This window comes from Papaver somniferum, chromosome 6 (genome assembly GCF_003573695.1).
Source record: "Papaver somniferum cultivar HN1 chromosome 6, ASM357369v1, whole genome shotgun sequence".
Taxonomy (NCBI): domain Eukaryota; kingdom Viridiplantae; phylum Streptophyta; class Magnoliopsida; order Ranunculales; family Papaveraceae; genus Papaver; species Papaver somniferum.
Genome location: NC_039363.1, coordinates 150327922 through 150349049, shown reverse-complemented (window position 1 = coordinate 150349049; position 21128 = coordinate 150327922). Strand labels below are relative to the sequence as shown.

The 21128-nt window shown below is 36.1% G+C and overlaps 1 pseudogene; it reads right to left on the bottom strand.

Moving 5' to 3' along the window:
• Positions 1-21128, bottom strand: part of LOC113291659 — a 325743-nt pseudogene that overhangs the window by 97185 nt on the left and 207430 nt on the right.

Sequence of the window (21128 nt, the reverse complement as noted above, 5' to 3'; positions counted from 1 at the left end):
TCTCAACAAGGACATAATCCTTGCAAATGAGGCACCCACTGCCTACGTTCCTTGAAGCAAGAATGCCACATTCTTCTTCAAATTTGAAACTCATTTTTACTGCCCATGTACATCTGGTTACTCTTGTCTTTCCCCTCCTCCAAAATCAACTTTAGTAGCAACAATTGTTGATTTGCAGTCAACAAGAACATCAACTTGTGGTTATGATCAAATGCAGGTATTTGGAAACCCTTGTCCAAGAAAATTCATCCCACTCATAAACCAGGTGCAAACACACTCCTTGTGTGCATCTATCATCAATTAAGAACTCTTTGCAAACACAAGATTGTGGTGTACCGGTTTTCCCTAACTTGCGCTTCTTTCTTCAGCCTTTCCATAAGCTTTATGCTAGACGAGAATTGGCCATCCAATTCTTCTTTCTTGACATCCCATTTCCACAAAAAAGAAAAAGCTGGATCGCAACCAGACTTTGCATTACCACCAAGGTACATGCATTCAAGAGAGATAACTTTAATCTTCCATCAAACTGGATACAATGAGACAACTTTAACTCTATCGCATAGATATGTTCTCAATTCTCTTTTCCACTGCAAAGGCCAACAACATCTTTGTTTTCAGGAATTTTCGCTAGTATTGTACTCGCTACTGATAACACCACAAAGATTTGCATTCCAAATGCGTAGTCTTTTCGTACTTGTGAGAAACATGGACTTAAACTCCTGACTTGTACCATAGAAGTCAGCATACTCCTTAGTTTTGTCATGCAATCACTTGAAAACCCGGTTTCCGATGATTCTGGCATGTTCGTCTAACATTTTGGGCGAGAATTCTGGCACCTTTGCCATGAACTTTCTTGGCCTATTGCTACTTCAAGCTTCAAAGTTATTTCCAATTGATCTTTCCACAAAAGATCAATTTCTTCTAGTCTCCATACTAGTGAAACCCAAACAATTCTTTACTGAACTTGACAAAAAAATGACACCAACTTGAGTAAAAGAGAGGAAAATAAAGAACAATATCCCCAAACACCGCTCTGATACCTGCTGTCACATGCCCATTTAATCACCTAAAATTTTCATGGGACATGACCGGAAATGATTGTGGTTCAGTGAATCAACTTCACCCACAATCACTCAGCCTTGCATACTTGCATCAAAGTACACATTTGCCTTCACTCTAAAGGCTTTGCACAACGAAAGTCTTTTCTTCTTTATCTATTACTCTTCATGCCCCCATAAGCATAAGAGGTTCTTCCATGTACTTGAACAAAAAGATATGTTAGATCATTGCTCGGTTGAACCCACCAAGCGTTGGTATGTCAAGTTTGGTTGTCATATTTTAGTGAACCAAAACTCATGTTAAGAGTCGCTTGATTATGTACTAGAGTCAACTTCGTATAGGTTAGCTTGAAAGTATTAGGATATGAGACATTACAAGTATTGCGAAGTCTTGAAGATGTGAAGAATCAAGGAGCTACAACAACAATAATCATCCTTCCACTTGAGGTTAGTGATATTTGACTTGAACTCAATCCCTAACGTATCTTTCAAGTCGTGCATATTGAAAACATAACTGCGAAGCATATATGAACTCTAGATAGACATAGTATTAAGGAATACAATACGAGGTTTATTGCTTAACCATTAAACTTTTTAGATAAGACATCGCCATAATCATTTGAATTCTATTGTGATTATGTATGGGTATGAGGTGAGGATTTTATCCTAGGGAACAATGTTTACATCTGTTCTAAGGAAGTAAGTTCATAAAATTGTTTGTGGACCGAAAAGGAAATTTCAAGGTGTTATTGGTTTTGTTATTTATTGCATATCTTATGAACAACCAATATGTATGATAGAGTATAGCCGCTCACAACTTGTTGTTTTCTTGGTAGAACTATTCACAAAGGCCTGACTTATGTATTGGTATAACTTTTATTAGTAAAACCGATCTTAAGTAATCACATGTGGTATGATCGGATTTTGCATGTTTGACTAATTAAAAGGAAAGGGGGAACCGATCCTTGTAAGGGGTGCAGTACATCAAAGGGAATCGATCTTTGTATAGGGTGCAGCAAGGTTTAAAGCAGAAATGGGAACTGATCCTATGGACATGTGCAACATGTTTTTAGGCAAAGGGGAACCGGTCCTATGGACATTTGCAACACATATAAGTTAGATACCATATATATATGGGGAACCGATCCTAGAACCCACTCAATCGAACTTTAGGAAAGCTAGTGTGACTATGCACAGTACTCACATGGAGGTAGAACCGAAACTTGTTTTGGTAGAACCGTTAACCCATGATTGTGATTGAATGTTGGTTTGATCAATCACATAGTTCTTGAAAGTCAGATGAACCAATTCTAAACTTGTTTGGAAGTGTGGCAAATCGATTTCAAGGTTGTAAGTGTGAAAGAGAACTTACAAAGTTAAGATGTCGACAAACTTTGAACACGTGTTGTGAATGTTTATTTCTTTAATTGTTCAAAGATATTCCTTAACGGCTAAGGGAAGAGAATCCCGGGATTGAAACATAAGTAAGTTAAGAGTCTTTTAATTAAGGTTAGGTTATTAATTTTATTTTGTAGGGAAATTACAGAATTAGTAATGTGCATTTACTAATTAGATTTTCCAAGAGATTTCGATCATGATTTTTGGAGAGAGCATTTCCAGGAATTATGGAAACCGAATTTGTGATTTAATGAATATTTTGAGAATATTTTCGGTTTTGGAAATTCCTTGGTATCCAAAATTCCTTGTCTATGAATATTTGAAGTTTCCCTTTCTAGCAAACTAATCCTTCGTAACAACAGATTTACTCTTTTGTTGTTGTCACTGGTTTAGCCGCCCATTCAGAGAGGAGAGTAACCTAATTAGGCGAAATCTCTTACGGCCGCTCAGTTTAAAGTCTTCTTTGGGATTGAGAATCTCTAGCGCGACCCGCTTGTGGGAAACTAGATAATTGCGGTTTATCTTTTGTTTTCGATTGATTTGATTGACTAACGGTGGTTGAAATCTGATTGCACCTAGTTTGTTTATTCTTGAGAATATTCTCTTATGATATAAGATTCACTCAAACTAGTTCAGAGTTTCGACAGGGATCTTTAGACTGTTGTTAGTTCTAAAGACGATCTTGTGATAATCCATCGTTAACAGACTCCGTTCTATGCGTGATTGATCACAAGGGATTCAAGTGATTGTGTGCAGGTTTTTATTGAAGATTTAAGAAGATTTGAAGACAAAGAAGATATTGAAGATCTGACTTGGGTTTTATAATCTTTGGTGTGCACAATACTTGTTTCGGTTAAATATGATCCAATTAATAATCGGTTTATCCTTGTAGTAGATTGGATTTATTAATTGAGTACATCGGCATCAACACGGTTCTTCGTAATAAAGGTGTTGTTGGCTTAATCTTAATCGATTACCTTTGGGTGATTGAACATAAGATAGATCTAAGGACCTAACGAAGGAGTTTATGTTGAGATAAACGGAAGAGCCTTTTTCCGACTCATATCACTTGGTTTAATAGAGTTGATACCAAACAGATTTGTTGTTCCTTTACTGTTTGGAATACGAACCAAAGGAATTTATCCAAGTACGTGACTTATTTATAAGTTGGAGGTGTGGGAACACTGAAGGAACTAGGTGAACTATAGGGTTAGTTACTTGGTCTCAACTATACGAATTTAGTGTAATTTTGTGTAGTGGCTTAATCCTGAGAGTATTCAATTCTGGACTAGGTCCCGGGGTTTTTCTGCATTTGCGGTTTCCTCGTTAACAAAATTTTGCTGTGTCATTTACTTTTATATTCCGCATTATAATTTTTTTATTATAATTAAAGTAAATTACACAAACGTTAATTCCTATTTACTTGATAAGCAATCCTATTGTGTTTGGTTAAGTCCGAACCTTTGTATCAAGTAAACATACTTCGTTGTTATATTATCTCGATTTCGTATCCATAGACAATCACGCGAAGTGTGAACCGATTAGTTGTATTGTCTCGACTTAGTCCATAGACAATCACTTTCAGAGAAAGGACTTATAGGTAGGAAAAGCTTTAGCTTGAGGTGTATTTGGGTACCCTCGCCTTTTCAATTGGTATCAGAGCAGGCAAACACGAAAAGATCTAACAATTTGTGTTTGGTGTGATCCAACCTATAAGAATTGAATCTAATGAATGATTCAGTTAACGTAAAGCAAGACATCAAGAGTTCTGAATTAACACTTGATGATGGCATCTACGAATCAATATCTGAAGATATAATCACTAGAGTTTCTACTAGACAAGTTAATCTTGTTAATAATGTAGAAACCGATGACGACTGGAAAATAAGTCTACAAGAAAGGCTAAATGAAATTTCCGATGATGATGACTCATATTTTGAAAAAGAAGTAGAAGAGGATATCTCAGAATACTCTAAACTGCTGGAACCTTTGAAAAATGAAAAGATGAGAACTTCGGATTTTCTTGGTTTTATGACTCCTCTTTGTCGCGAGAACAAGAAATTGAAGAAGGTTTTTCAAGGTTATTATATTGGTTTCCAAAACCGTGAATATCTTCTTAAAGATCGTACAAAAGATCTAAATTCTAAGAAATTATAATGTGAAAATCTTCGAAGAGAACTGTTTTTTCTCGGAAAAGAAACGTGCTGAATCGGAAGTTATGTTTAATTCTCGACAAGTACAGGGTCTTGAAGAAAAAGCCAGTGCTAGTCTCACTCAAACAAAATTTTTAGAGAAGAGCATGAAGTTGCTCTTGAAAAAATTCACTTGTTGGAAGAGAAACTTGTTGAATCTGATGCAAGGATTAACTCTCAACAAAAGAGTTTTGAAGAGAAAGAAGGTGTATATCTCTCACGAGAAAAACGCATTGAGGCTGATCTAGCCGGTGCTCTTGATAAAGTCAAGACATTGGAAGAAGAAAATTTGGAACTGAAAAAATCCAATGAAATCTCCAACAAGTTAACCTCAATGTTAGAAGCAAGTAGAAATCATCGTGATACACGAGGATTGGGCTATAAGGGAATAGATGCTTCAAATATTAGCAAAGAGGTAAAATTTATTAAAGATACAAATTCTTCTCAATCAGAAGCTTCCACTAATGACAAAGATGCTCATATTCCTTGTAAATAGGAGAAGTCTGTCAAGAAGGCAACAACGTTGAACAAGGATAAGAAGAAGAAGAAGAAAACTCGTCAAGCTCCAATACAAGAGGATCCACAAAAAGGTAACATTAAAACTCATACTTCGTATATTTATACTAAGCATTATTATTATTGTGGTAATATATGACACTTGCAATGGGGATGCAAAGTTCGTAAGATGCAAGATGCACTTTATTTTGTATCAAATGAATTGGCTAAGTTTGCTCCTCATAAGAACTTAGATCGATATTGTCCTAAGTTTAGGAAAAAGAATTATTATGATGATAGTTCAAATTTTGCATATCACTCGACAAGGTCATCTCATAAAATACCCAATTATAGAAAGAGAGATGACGTTTCAAATGCAAAGACAAGATCTGATGTTCCAAATTGGAGAAAGAATGTTTCGCAAAGTATTCAAAAGAACAATGATCCTAATGGTATCGTGAAGGAGAAATCTGCTCATGCGAAACCCAACTCTAAATGGGTCCCTAAGTCCTCCATAGCCAAGAAGGGACTAAAAGTTAGTCACAAGAATGACTCTCAGCTGTTAATTATTGGTGACAATAATTACAAGAGTCTTCTTGAAAGGCTAAAGAATGACATTATGTCTGAAATCTCTTGTTCTGGTAAAGGTTGTGATAATGACACTCTACATCACAAGTCAAATGACAAAAACAAGAGATGGAAAAAGAGAAAACAAACCAAGCAAGAGGTCAAGAATGATGATTCCGTCTTAGTCACTCGTGACGAACAAGACAAGGATCAACTCAACACATCCTAGTTGTGTTAGAATGTGCATGCTCACCATTAGTGCTCAACATTTTTAAAAGGTGAGGAAGCACATGAAAAACTGAGCACATTATCTCTCGGTTATTATATGACTAATTAACATCTTTAGGGGATTTATTTTTTTCTATACTCATACTATCTCTATCTATATTTGAGGTTTTGATAGAAACGGTAATTGTGAGTTTATTATGTTTATATCTATTGGTCATATATGTTTAGCTCTTGTTTTTACGGTTAAAACGAGCCAAAAATCACTGAATTCGGACATCGTATGCAAAAGTTATGTCGAAAACAGTTTAGTGTTGTGAGATGTCACAAGTAACTCATGGGAACCGATCCTAGTATCCTGTTATGGTGAGGGAACCGATCCTAGTACCATGTCTTGGTAAGGGAACCTATCCTAGTGACAGGTCCCCTTACGAAGAAGTGTAAAAACTGTTTTGCACATAACTTCTTCGTCCGAATTCGGAATGACCTCATTCTTTTTACGTTGTTTTCGTAATTCAATTACCTACAAGGTAATTGCAATACTTGATTCTTTACTGAATATTTATGGTGTATTGCAAAGTGATTTATGATATGTTTGATTTCGGTTTTACTACCTTAATATTCGATCTCATATATTGTGAACCCTTATGGTTTGGGTGACTTTTTGATTTAGAGGGATTAAGTTCTATCCCTAGTAGGTAGGCTTTATCAGATCATGAGGGGTTATGATAGAAACAATATGTGAAAAGTCACAATATGTTGAATCGGTTTTGGTTTAGCATAAAAGCATATGTGTTTCGACGGTTTTCAACTTTTGCTTGAAATTGTTAAAACCGGTTTTCAACCTTTCTTTGGTAAAGGTTGAGGTGTGGTGTTATTCTTTTGTTTATGCATAAGGATGACTACGTGGTGATATTTCGATATAAATTCTCCCTGGACGAAGATGCTATCATATTGGAGAAATGGATGCGAAATTTGAGGTAACAATCTTGTTAGCTAATTGTTTTCCTATTTAAGAAAAGCCTGAGTTTATATTATATATATTGGTTGCTTTTGCTTAACAAAATTTCGGTTCAATTGATATTTATTCCATGATGTGTGTGTGGATGTGTGTTTCAATTGGTTCCGATTAAGAAAAACTATTGTTATCTTGCTTTATTGTGTGGTATCAATTGTTTAGGCTTACAAAATTTCGGTACAATTGATGTGTGTGTGATTCAATTGGTTCCGGTTAAGAAAAACCATTGTTATCTTGCTTTTGTATGGTATCAATTGTTTAGGCTTACAAAATTACAGTGCAATTGCGGTGCTTTTAATGTCTATGTTATTTCAATTGCTTCCGGTTGAGGTGAATAATTATGTAAGTTGATTTATTTTGGTTTGTATGAATTATTTATGGCTTAACGAAGTAATTTGTGTACGGGATGAGTTGTTTAGTCCAATTCGATTCCGGATAAGAAACTAAGTTAATTCTGATCTTAGTTTGTCTTATCAAAGTGAGGTTTCGGTTATTCAAGTCTAATTGAATGCTTAAACAAGGAATTCTAGTCAACTAACCTAGTACTTGTCTTGTTTAAAATTTAAAGGTCTAAATTTATGGATAATTAGAACCTGATGAGAAAAATGGAGTTTATCTTTATTTTGGTCTTATCGAATTAAGCGGTTGTTTTTTGAACAATCGGTTTAGCAAAGGGAGTAATATGATTAGTTGTTTTTGGTTTGCTAAACTAAATTGGAAAAATTGTTTCCTACAATTGTTTCCTTGGTAACATATCAAAATAAGACTACTTGTAGTTTCGGTTTTGATATTGGTTATCAGAACGTGATGTGTGGAACCCTCGTGCCTAACTGAACAGGTTTGCAAGTCTATTAGATTTGTAAGATTCTTTTCGTGTTGTCTTTTATTTTTTCGTTTCTTTGTCGTTTTTGTGACAAAAAGGGGGAGAAATATATGGAGTAAACAGGTGATGCTGGCATATATTGATTGGCATCGCTAGGGAAAAGAACATTGATACTTGAATGTTTTATCTAACGAAATAGTGAAAACACATACTAAGGGGGAGTAACATGTCATATAAATTGGTATAACAAAGACGAGGGGATTGAATATCTACCTATCTTCCTTAGAGGGGAGTATTAACTTTGTTATTATAATGTCAACAACGGCATTTTCAAGGATTAAATGTAAGCAGTTTTACTGTGCTGTTGAATCGGGAATCAAGCGGGTTGTAATGAATTCTTGTAATTTGTTTATCCATATGATGTAAGAGTTTTGTCACTAAAATTGACGAAGGGGGAGATTGTTAGAGCATTGCTCGGTTGAACACACCAAGCGTTGGTATGTCAAGTTTGGTTGTCATATTTTAGTGAATCAAAACTCATGTTAAGAGTCGCTTGATTATGTACTACAGTCAGCTTCGTATAGGTTAGCTTGAAAGTATTAGGATATAATACATTCCAAGTATTGCGAAGTCTTGAAGATGTGAAGAATCAAGGAGCTACAACGACAACAATCATCCTTCCACTTGAGGTTAGTGATATTTGACTTGAAATGTTTCATTCCCTAACGTATCTTTCAAGTCGTGCATATTGAAAACATAACTGCGAAGCATATATGAACTCTAGATATACATAATATTAAGGAATACAATACGAGGTTTATTGCTTAACCATTAAACTTTGTAGATAAGACATCGCCATAATCATTTGAATGCTATTGTGATTATGTATGGGTATGAGGTGAGGATTTCATCCTAGGGAACAATGTTTACATGTGTTCTAAGGAAGTAAATGTATAAACTTGTTTGTGGAACGTAAAGGAAATTGCCAGGTGTTATTGGTTTTTTTATTCATTGCATATATTATGAACAACCAATATGTGTGATAGAGTATAGCCGCTCACAACTTGTTGTGTTCTTGGTAGAACTATTCACGAAGGCCTGACTTATGTATTGGTATAACTTTTATTAGTAAAACCGATCTTAAGTAATCACCAGTGGTATGATCAGATTTTGTATGTCTGACCAATTAAAAGGAAAGGGGGAACCGATCTTTGTAAGGGGTGCAGTACATCAAAAGGAATCGATCTTTGTATCGGGTGCAGCAAGGTTTAAAGCAGAAATGGGAACCGATCCTATGGACATGTGCAACACGTTTTTAGGCAAAGGGGAACCGGTCCTATGGACATTTGCAACACATATAAGTTAGATACCATATATATATGGGGAACCGATCCTAGTACCTAGTCAACCGAATTTTGAAATCTAGTGTGACTATGCACAGTACTCACATGGAGGTAGAACCGAAACTTGTTTTGGTAAAAACGTAAACCCATGATTGTGATTGAATGTTGGTTTGATCAATCACATAGTTCTTGAAAGTCAGATGAACCAATTATAAACTTGTTTGGAAGTGTGGAAAATCGATTTCAAGGTTGTAAATGTGAAAGAGAACTTACAAAGTTAAGATGTCGACAAACTTTGAACACGTGTTGTGAATGTTTATTTCTTTCATTGTTCAAAGATATTCCTTAACGGCTAAGGGAAGAGAATCCCAGGATCGAAACATAAGTAAGTTAAGAATCTTTTAATTAAGGTTAGGTTATTAATTTCATTTTGTAGGGAAATTACAGAATTAGTAATGTGCATTTACTAATTAGATTTTCCAAGAGATTTCGATCATGATTTTTGGAGAGAGCATTTCCAGGAATTATGGAAACCGAATTTGTGATTTAATGAATATTTTGAGAATATTTTCGATTTTGGAAATTCCTTGGTATCCAAACTTCCTTGTCTATGAATACTTGAAGTTTTCCTTTCTAGCAAACTAATCCTTCGTAACAACAGATTTACTCTTTTGTTGTTGTCACTGGTTTAGACGCCTATTCAGAGAGGAGAGTAACCTAATTAGGCGAAATATCTTACGGCCGCTCAGCTTAAAGTCTTCTTTGGGATTGAGAAGCTCTAGCGCGACCCGTTTGTGGGAAACTAGATAATTGCGATTTATCTTTTGTTTTCGATTGATTTGATTGACTAACGGTGGTTGAAATCTGATTGCACCTAGTTTGTTTATTCTTGAGAATATTCTCTTCTGATATAAGATTCACTCAAACTAGTTCAGAGTTTCGGCAGAGATCTTTAGACTGTTGTTAGTTTTAAAGACGATCTTGTGATAATCCACTGTTAACAGACTCCGTTCTGTGCGTGATTGATCACAAGGGATTCAAGTGATTGTGTGCAGGTTTTTATTGAAGATTAAGAATATTTGAAGACAAAGAAGATATTGAAGATCTGACTTGGGTTTTATAATCTTTGGTGTGCACAATACTTGTTCCGGTAAAAGAGGATCCGATTAATAATCGGTTTATCCTTGTGGTAGATTGGATTGATTAATTGAGTAGATCGGAATCAACACGGTTCTTCGGATTAAAGATGTTGTTGGCTTAATCTTAATCGATTACCTTTGGGTGATTGAACATAAGATAGATCTAAGGACCTGACGAAGGAGTTTATGTTGAGATAAACGGAAGAGCCTTTGTCCGACTCATATCACTTGGTTGAATAGAGTTGATACCAAACAGATTTGTTGTTCTTTTACTATTTGGAATACGAACCAAAGGAATTGTTCCAAGTACGTGACTTATTTATAAGTTGGAGGCGTGGAAATACAGAAGGAACTAGGTGAACTATAGTGTTAGTTACTTGGTTTCAACTATACGAAGTTAGTGCAATTTTGTGTAGCGGCTTATTCCTGAGAGTATTCAATTCTGAACTAGATCCCGGGGTTTTTCTGCATTTGCGGTTTCCTCGTTAACAAAATCTTGCTGTATCATTTACTTTTATATTCCGCATTATAATTTTTTTATTATAATTAAAATAAATTACACAAACGTTAATTTCTATTTACTTGATAAGCGATCCTATTGTGTCTGGTTAAGTCCGAACCTTTGTATCAAGTAAACATACTTCGTTGTTGTATTGTCTCGATCTCGTATCCATAGACGATCACACGAAGTGTGAATCGATTAGTTGTATTGTCTCGACTCAGTCCATAGGCAATCACTTTCTGAGAAAGGACTTATAGGTAGGTAAAGTTTTAGCTTGAGGTATATTTGGGTACCCTCTCCTTTTCAAGATATACTGCAACAAACCCATTTTATTGCACTAGAGGAAGATTACAAAACTCGTTCATCACATGGACCAAAACAGGACATTCACCTTCTTGGTGAATGCCTAACTCTCTCTACAAAATCAGTGGATCTTCTCTAATTGAACAACACCAACATTATTGATCCATAAGCTATTTATACTAACTAGGATCAGGACAAAATTTCTGTGTAACCCCTTGCACAATCCTTGGACAACCAAGTGTCCAAGTAGTTTCCATAACTGCCACCTTTTGTGTTGTCACGCCAACTTGTGGTGGTTATGAACGCTCACAAATGGTTATAAACTCCTTCTATAACCGTTATCCCTTGTCTCACACATTTGGCATTCTTGTAAAGCCAATAACCAACTCATAACCGTCACTTGAGCCATATTGCACCACAATTGTGCTTTACTGGACTTGGCCTCTGTATTGCGCCACTTTTGCGCTTTACTGAACTATTGCACAAATGTTGCGCTACAATCATCTCGCCACTTCCTTAGCTCATTCTGGTTATCTGGAACTATATGTTTCACTTCGCCAATTTGTTTGACAATAGCAATGTCACTCTTGCATTACTAGGTTGTTTGCATTATTCAAGCTTTAGCCATCCTTGAACTAATGCCATAGACCAACTCTTGGCCTATTCTACCTTCTGCATCATCTTTGAGTTTGGACCACTCAATTCCATGGATATGCCTTAATGCCAACATCGCATGTTGCATATTGCCACTTTGGCCCTGTCTTGTCTTTCCCTCTATGAAGCTTCATTGTGTCGGCCAATAAGCTTCATCACTTAGCCAAATGTCTTTACAGTGTAGCACTACCTTTTCAATTCACTGGATCTGTAGGGTTATGCCATTCTTAGCACTTGAGAGTCTATGCAATATCGTGCAATCATTGTTGTACACTGACTTGGCTCGCAACTCTTTAACGCGTAATCATTGTGCATCACTTGCCTGACCGGTCATAGACCCCCCCCACCTAATCCGTTTAACGTCCTCGTTGAACGCAACCAAGTATAAACTCTATACTGGTCTCAATCTTCACTGCATGCACTTTCAAAACCTTTTCTGAAATTCAGCAATCTTTGCTAGCTTTTGTAAACCGCACTTAGCCAACTTCTTATGCTTTAGCATCACCATCACTTAGCTTTACTGCCTTACCATTGATCCTACTGATCTTGAACTTTGTTGTTGCGTCGCGACCGCTTTCAATTCTGTTGCAAATCATATATCAACACCCAAGTGCAAACTGAAATTCATCTTGCCAACTGAATTGTGCTTGAACTTCGGATGAATCATTTGTGACTAAGTGTATACAAGTAATGATTATTCCCAAATGATCACACTGACAATTTCCATAACCTTATGCCTTCATTTTACGACTTTATTTGCACCAAGCAACATACACAGGACTTATACAAGACTTAGCCTTATGCTTCAATCATGTTGCGCCTTCGCCAAACATGCCATGCCTTAAGGTACGCAAGTTGTGATTTGATACTACTCCGGTATGCGCCAAAACCTATAGTCTTTGTTGCACATTGCCAAAATCAGAACTTTTACTAGATTTGGCCTCCAAATCATGTTGCAAACTTCACCTTTTCGGACTTGCATCAATTATATGACAAAGAACCAGAACATTGTTGTTCTTTCCTTGCATTATCACAACACCTTGATTTAAATACATAACTTTTGTATCGTCACGACTTAAGATACCCGAGACATCCCACCGTCACTTTGGACAAGGTATCCTCTTCGTATGCCTTTGAAACCATCAATTTAAGCATCACTTGCCTTTTCAAACTAGTACGCCTTAATGTGGAGGAAAAAAAACATCATGTTATTCTTAACTATGAGTTACTCTTAACTCATATATTGATGGACTTACATATTCATTCTTGCTGCGTTGCTCCATGCTATCACTGCTATATGCCTTCGCACTTACACATAACTCTCAACAACAAACTCGACTATGCCACCAACTCTATTTGCTTCTTTCACTTTCATCGTCTTCTATTGCATATTTTGGATTAATATGCTATTTAGTATCTTCCCACGCGAACTATCTTTACTTTGAACGAAAGAGACAAGAACTCTCGTCTCAAATACCCTCATCCGCTACTACCTTACATAGAGAAACAATTACCAACACCAAGGTCCACTCGACCCAAACTGAAAGCACACTCAAACTTGAGCAAAACTCGCACCAACTGATTGCAACTTGTAAGACCTAACAAGCCTTGCAATACTAACTTCATCTTTGCTTCTAAGAAACAAACAAGGAAGCGAGACAACACCTATTGTCCCCAATGTAGAAATTCACTTTACCACATTCACTCTTCTACTTCTCGACGTTCTTAATCAACTCCCATAACGAAGCATAATATAATTGGCACTTAGTTGAATACTCCTTCAAACTGATGCTATCATGTTGTTTTAGCTTTCATGAAGATTTTCCAAAAATGACCTCATGCCATTCTTATGCATCACCACTACTTTGTCCTTCCTTCTCCAAGCATCTATAATTCGGCCTAAGTTGCATCTCTAAACGCATTATGCATCTTGGCCATGCCCAAATCCCATTTGGCGCATGCTAATGTTGCATACCTGCTATGCCAATTAGCACCCAAATCTTGACACAAACTTGTGCACCTTTGCAAAACTGGAATGGGCTTAACTTGGTGATACTGAGCTTCACCATAAATCTCAGCGAAGTCACATTACTCAATGACTTTCGCGGACAAATCCCTTATACAATCTCAACAAGGCCATAATCCTTGAAAATGAGCCACCCTCGGCCTACATTCCTTGAAGAAAGAATGCCACATTCTTCTTCAAACTTGGAACTCATTTTTACTGCCCATGCACATCTGGTTACGCTTGTCTTTTCGCTCCTCCAAAATCAACTTCAATAGCAACAATTGTTGATTTGCAGTCAACAAGAACATCAGTTTGTGGTTATGATCAAATGCAGGTCTTTGGACACCCTTGTCCAAGCATATTCATCCCACTCATAAACTAGGTACAAACACACTCCTTGTGTGCATCTAGCATCAATGAATAACTCTTTGCAAACACGAGACCGTGGTGTACCAGTTTTCCCTAACTTGCGCTTATTTCTTCAGCCTTTCCATAAGCTTTATGCTAGACAATAATTGGCCATCCAATTCTTCTTTTATGGCATCCCATTGCCACAAAAAAAAGCTGGTTCGCAACCATAATTTACATTACCACCAAGGTACATGCATTCAAGACAGATAACTTTAATTTTCCATCAAGATGGCTACAATGAGACACCTTTAACTCTATTTCATAGATAGGTTCTCAATTCTCTTTGGCACTGCAAAGGCCAACAATATCTTTGTCTTCAGAAATTTTCGAAAAATTACCATTACAACTAGTATTGTACTCGCTACTGATAACACCACAAAGATATACATTCCAAATGCGTAATCTTTGCATATTTGTGAGAAAAAGCGGGGCTCTAAAAACACCACCCAATATTTCTCTTAGCAATCTGTATGAACTAACTCCAATATACTTTGCTAGAGAATCAACTAGACAGCCAGACTCAATCTAGATTAAAGTATATCAAGGAGTTAATATCTCTCTCTTGTTTTGATTTACTCGAGCTAATAGAAATCAGCGAGTCTTTAATCAAACACAAGGAATAACTTGAATGGTACCAAAGACCAATATCCAAGGATCAACCAGTGACAATCAACAACCAAAGGTTGGACTCTAATTGATGATCTAGCGCACAACCTGTATTATTTCAATTGTAATGATAAAACAATATAATGCGAAAATTGAAATAACACAGATACCAGAAATTTTGTTAACGAGGAAACTGCAAATGCAGAAAAACCTCGGGACCTAGTCCAGATTGAACACACACTGTATTAAGCCGCTACAGACACTAGACTACTCCAAGCTAACTTCGGACTGGACTGTAGTTGAACCCCAATCAGTCTCCCACTGATCCAAGATACAGTTGTACTCCCTACGCCTCTGATCCCAGCAAGATACTACGCACTTGATTCCCTTAGTTGATCTCACCCACAACTAAGAGTTGCTACGACCCAAAATCGCAAGCTTTAACAATAAACAAATATATCTCATACAGACAAGTCTATCAAAGGATTAATCTGTCTCCCACGGAAAAAACCTAAAGTTTGTGTTCCGTCTTTTGCTAATGATCAAGGTGAACAGGAACCAATTGATAATCCGGTCTTATATTCCCAAAAAAAGCCTAGATAAATCAATCACCTCACAACAATCTTAATCGTATAGTAGCGAAACAAGATGTTGCGGAATCACAAACAATGAGACGAAGATGTTTGTGACTACTTTTTATATCTTGCTTATCGGAGATATTAATCTCAATCCAATCAATCTGATTGTACTCGTACGATAGAAGATGCAAGATCAGATCACACAACTACGATAAAATTAGTATCGGTCTGGCTTCACAATCCCAATGAAGTCTTTAAGTCGTTAACCTGGTTTTAGAAGAAGAAAACCAAAGGTTAAAGGAGAAACTACTCTAGCACGCAAACTAGTATCACACGTGAGGTGTGGGGATTAGTTTTGCAGAGTTGCTAGATGTCCCCTTATATAGTCTTTCAAATCAGGGTTTCGCCTTGGTCACAAAGCAAACAATATCCACAGTTAGATGAAAACCTGATTTAGATTCAAGCTAATACTTCTCAACCGTTAGATCGAAAACTTATCTTGTTATACAAAAATGAACTGCACGCTTCTAGGTTTGTTAACCGTACCCAAATATGTACATTGTTGGTTCCACAATAGTTAACCAAAAGGTTATCCCTATGAGCATTTCATACCAACCATATTCTTCTTCACCATAACTAATTCAAATGACTCAAATGAACTAGTTAGAGAGTTGTTCAATTGCAAGGAAATCTTATGTACTACACAAGACACAATTGAAGCAAAGATGATTTGATTCACTCGAATTGGTTCATGAGCTTTACAGCCACGGTTTGCAAATTTCATTCCTTAGTCTTCATAAGTTTAAGTTCAGAAATAATCTTCAGATATATAACCTTCTTAAGTTCGCACACTAGGTTCGCGGACTTAAGAAACCGAGCAGAGTTTACAAACTCCAGCAGAAAATCTCGACAAATACTTTCTTCCGGTTCGCGGACACAGATAGTTTTTCAACTCCAGCATAATTTCTCGGTATGAGAAGTTCGGCAGTTCGCGGACTGAGTTCGCAGACTTGGAAACAAGCCATTCTTCCGATTTCTCTTGATCAACAAAGTTCGCAAACTTTGGTTCAAGGGGTAGGACTTATGCACATATGTGTTTCCACAACAATACTTATGTCCATCATTGGTTATGCAATCTAAACTATCATTCCAACCATTGAAACATTCTTAGAGGATGTTATATAGTTGTTACACCATTTCTCATCAAATTATTTTTCAAAGTGATTGAAACATATCATGACTTACGTCACTAGGTAAAGATAAGCATGGTCGAAGCGAAACGCTTACCAACACATATTTCGAGATATAGATAGGCGAGGTATACTCGACTCGAAATACCAAATGCTTATAATCTAAGTCTATATATATCATACGACTTTTTGTCTCAAGAAGTAGAAGATAGAGTACATAGACTTTTGAGTGACAGACAAGTTCAAGTGTTCACATACCTTTTTATCGAGAAGTTCCACCGGTTCCTTGAGTAGTTCTTCTTCTTGTATGATGAATCGCCATGAAGTCCTTGAGCTCAACTACACTTTCTATCCTAGTCCGAGACTTAGCTATAGTAGACTAGAAATCAAGACTTATAGTTTTGATCACTAACATTGATAAACATGCTTGAGATAGCAACGCATGCGAGTTCGACCGAGCAATGCTCTAACAATCTCCCCCTTTGTAAATTTTAGTGACAAAACTATCAACACATATGAAATACAAAAAAGATAAAGAAACTTTAGTAGCTCCTAGTCCTCATGTCTAATCTTCAACATTCCTCGAAATCTTCGTCACTTCCAAGTACTCCAATGATCCCAAAGGTTATAAGTTTAGCATCACCGTTGTTGAAGATCCTTAGCTATAACAATGAAAAGCATCGGTCTCGATCATTGTTATACAGTGTCATAGTATTTTTACACAGTGTCAAAGTCCAATTTATCACAACTTTAACAGTAATACTATGGTGATATGTATCACTCCCCCTTAGTCAATACTCCATCTCACATGGAAACCACTCCCCCTTACACAATGATCCTAAAACCATATGTATTTGTAGTGTGAACTACATATTAATTCTCCCCCTTTTTGTCAATAAAATTGGCAAAGGTACAAGAACGGGATCATAATGAAATTTCCTTAAGAGACATTTCATGACTAAAATAAAAAAATATATACCATCTAATTTAGATGCAATCATATAGCCGAAGCTAATAGCATTCATCAAGGAGTTTAAAGATACAAGATAACCCCTTTAAAATTCCACAGCCGCACACCCCTCAAGATATTACCATTATGCACAAGTTCAAAAGAACTATCCCTCATTTGATGTCATTCCCAAGGGAACAACAAGAGCGACCTTAATTTCAAAAGAAAAGAAGGATCTTTATTGGACACCAAAAACCATGAAAATGATTTTCTATATCCAAAAACTCAATCAAATTAATCACAAGTAAATCCATGATTAATTTAATCGGAATACGCAATCAAATTAAACACAAAAGTGATCAACTTAATTGATTATGCTCAATATAAGAGAACTTACAGAACACACGACTAACATAACCATTAGAAAATGAATAGGATGTTGTTCATATACTCAACATAAGAGGAATCTTACGGAGTATGAAAATACTCAACTAGATTAACTACAAGAGAACCCATAATTAATCTAATTGGAATACACAACCAAACTAATTACAAAAGTAATCAATTTAATTGTCATTTGTTTTGCTCGACATAAAAAGACTTATGGAGCAATAACTAAATAACCAAACAAGATGATTAATTTAGTTCAATATGCTCGACAGAACATACCTCACGGAACACTAACTAAGCTAAAAAAATCAACTTGGTTGTATATTGCTCAACATAAGATACATTACGGAGCCTCACAGTAATACATAAAATATGGATCAAGGATGATCAATACTGCGGAATACACAAGGATTCATTCTATTTTTTCATCACTATTTGCATAACGATATTTAATAGACATAATCCTTGAAAACAAAAGATTTTAACCTATCTTCCATCAAATATTTGACAATATAGGCTTAACTTTTGTATTTGTCAAAAGTCCATTCATTCTTTTATCAATACGTGAATACCGATCACGAACGACTTTACTTTTGACAAAGTATGGGACGAACATAGTTCACGGACGTAAACACCAATATCCCATAACAAATTGCAGTATAACAAATCATAAAGATTAATACTGCAAAAATCATCTCTCAAATAGTTTTCAGAATTTAAACCAATAAATCTAAAAACATGAAGATGAAAACGTTGGACATAGCTATGTGTAATCACAATAATTGCTATTCCAAACTCTAGTAATCCTTCTCAAAAACAAGAATAAATTCTCATAAGAAGTTTCCTAGACATCAAGACAAACTCGTAATGCACATATAAGATGATTTGTCCTTAGAGAGTAGAATCAATATTTTTCCCCCGGATTTATACCAAGAATAGCTACCAAAGGCGTATAAAAAGATTTTCAAAGAAGAACATACAAATTCATTAATGACCATGCTCCATAGTTCACATTAAATGATTGTGAACATTCAAGAATACCATAGTAATGCGTACTACTGCCCATTCTTGAACTTTATTATTTATGATTCACCAACAACATTCTTTTAAAATCTACAAATGATCTTAGAAGAGTATTATTCCGTGAATCCAAGTGCCCAAGTCCAAGACAAGTGGAACAAGTTCAACAAAACGGAGCAAAACACTCAAAAACAAGAGACAGAACAAATACCAATCTTAACTCATCCAAATTCAATAATTATCACCTTCACTTTGAAGATAATTCAAAGAGGAAGCGAATTCAAAAAGAATGAGTTCATTCCGAGTTCGGACGAAGAAGTTACGGCCAAAACAAGTCGACCGAAAATTGACGTCTACAGGCAAATATGCATAACGGGTTTGCAAACGAATTTTCAAGTCCGCGAACTTAAACCCCTGGATTTTTATTTTAAAATATGTTATGCATACCTGGTAGTTGTACCATGAAATCCAAACATCCCGAACTACTATTTTCAAACCTAAACGTTTAAGAACCTTAAACACATATCAAGTTAGGTAGAAAAGAACGATAAGAAAGGTACGTGAATCATTATAAGTTCTCTAAACAAATAAAACCACAAATCTTGCTCAAGTTTATACACATACCTTTTTAGATGAATCTAATTGAATTCTACAGCCTTACCGAACATAATCTGGGCGCCCCAATTTCCGTGCTTCCCTCACCGTATACATAACAGGGCATTCCTTGGCGAGGATGCACATCCAACACAATCAAGTTGTGTTGGGTTGAACAATGTCTTGTTCACCACAATTTACCTTTGGATTGTCATGAAATGGATCACTTTTAGAGCCTTTCACATCCAATTCCATTTTTCCAAAAAAACTTGTTAAGTTCCAACATCATGGATACCGCCTTCTCCATAGTCATGGAATTTTCTGGAAGATCATTCCTTTTCACACTGAAAGCATCATTAGCTTTCTTTAGTACCCACTTCTGAGTGCATTTAGGAACAACCGGAACCTTCTTCCCATTACTCTCTTCAAGATTTCTCGGAAGAAAATTGGATTGACTATTCTTTTGCAAGTTAGTCTTTCTCCAATTGGGAGCATCGGATCTTGTCTTCATATTTACGAAGTTATCCTTTTGATAACCATTACGATTGTGAAAAGGCTTCGTATAACGTTTATAGGCAAATCTAGGTTTATCACAACAACGATTCCTTTGCCTAAAGGTTGGAAAGTTACAACATGTAATGTTAAGGGGATTAGCCTTAACATATGATCTTGGTTTCAAAACTTCTTGTGATGCCCAAACAAGAACATCATGAAGTTTCTTATTCCTTATATGAAAACGACATCTCCTTTCCAGGTGACCTTTATTTCCGCAATAGTGGCAAACATAAGGAATGTTCTTACCTCGATCTGTATGTGTTGACTTTGGAGGTTGATATTCATTGCTCTTTCGAACCTTAATTGCCGGTGAAGGTATTTCAACCATTAGTGGAAACCTTTTGTTGAGAAGAATCACTAGCTTTGACAAATTTTACCTCTTTGTTAATACTTGGAGCATTTATTCCCTTATAGCCCAATCCTCGTGTATCACGATGATTTTTACTTGCTCCTAGCATAGTGGTTAATTTGCTAGAACTAGTATTGAACTTTTTCAAGTCATCTTCCAACATCTTGATTTTATCAAGAGCAGCAGCTAAATCAGCCTCAAGGCGTTTTTCTCGAGCGAGACAAGCACTCTCTGTCATCAAAACTAATTTGTTGAGAGTTAAACCTTGCTTCAGATTCTACAAGTTTTCTCTTCCAACAAAAAGTACTTTTGATAAATATTATCACATTCAAGTGACTTCATACGTAGGTTTTCCTCAGAATCCTTGAGGATCGATTTGTTAGAACGATTCGAAAAATGAACACCTGCGTAACATCTTCTCAATTTCTTGTTTTCTCGACAGAGAGGAGTCAGAAGAGGTGAGACATGAGAAATTGTAATCTTATTCATCTTTCAAGAATCCAAAAACTTAACATACTCTGAGACATCCTCATCAACATCTCTATCAATATCTGAATCACCTTCATCAGAAAGTTCATCCAACTGTTCTTCTAGGAGAGTTTCTCAATCAACAGTTTTTACATCAAGAGAATGTTTAGATATTGACTTAGATGTGATAGTTCTCTCAGGTGAATCCAAGCTTTCAGAATCATCTGATAATTTATGAACTGGTACGTTATTAGAGATAGACTCGTCCATAATCAGATCACTACAAACACAGA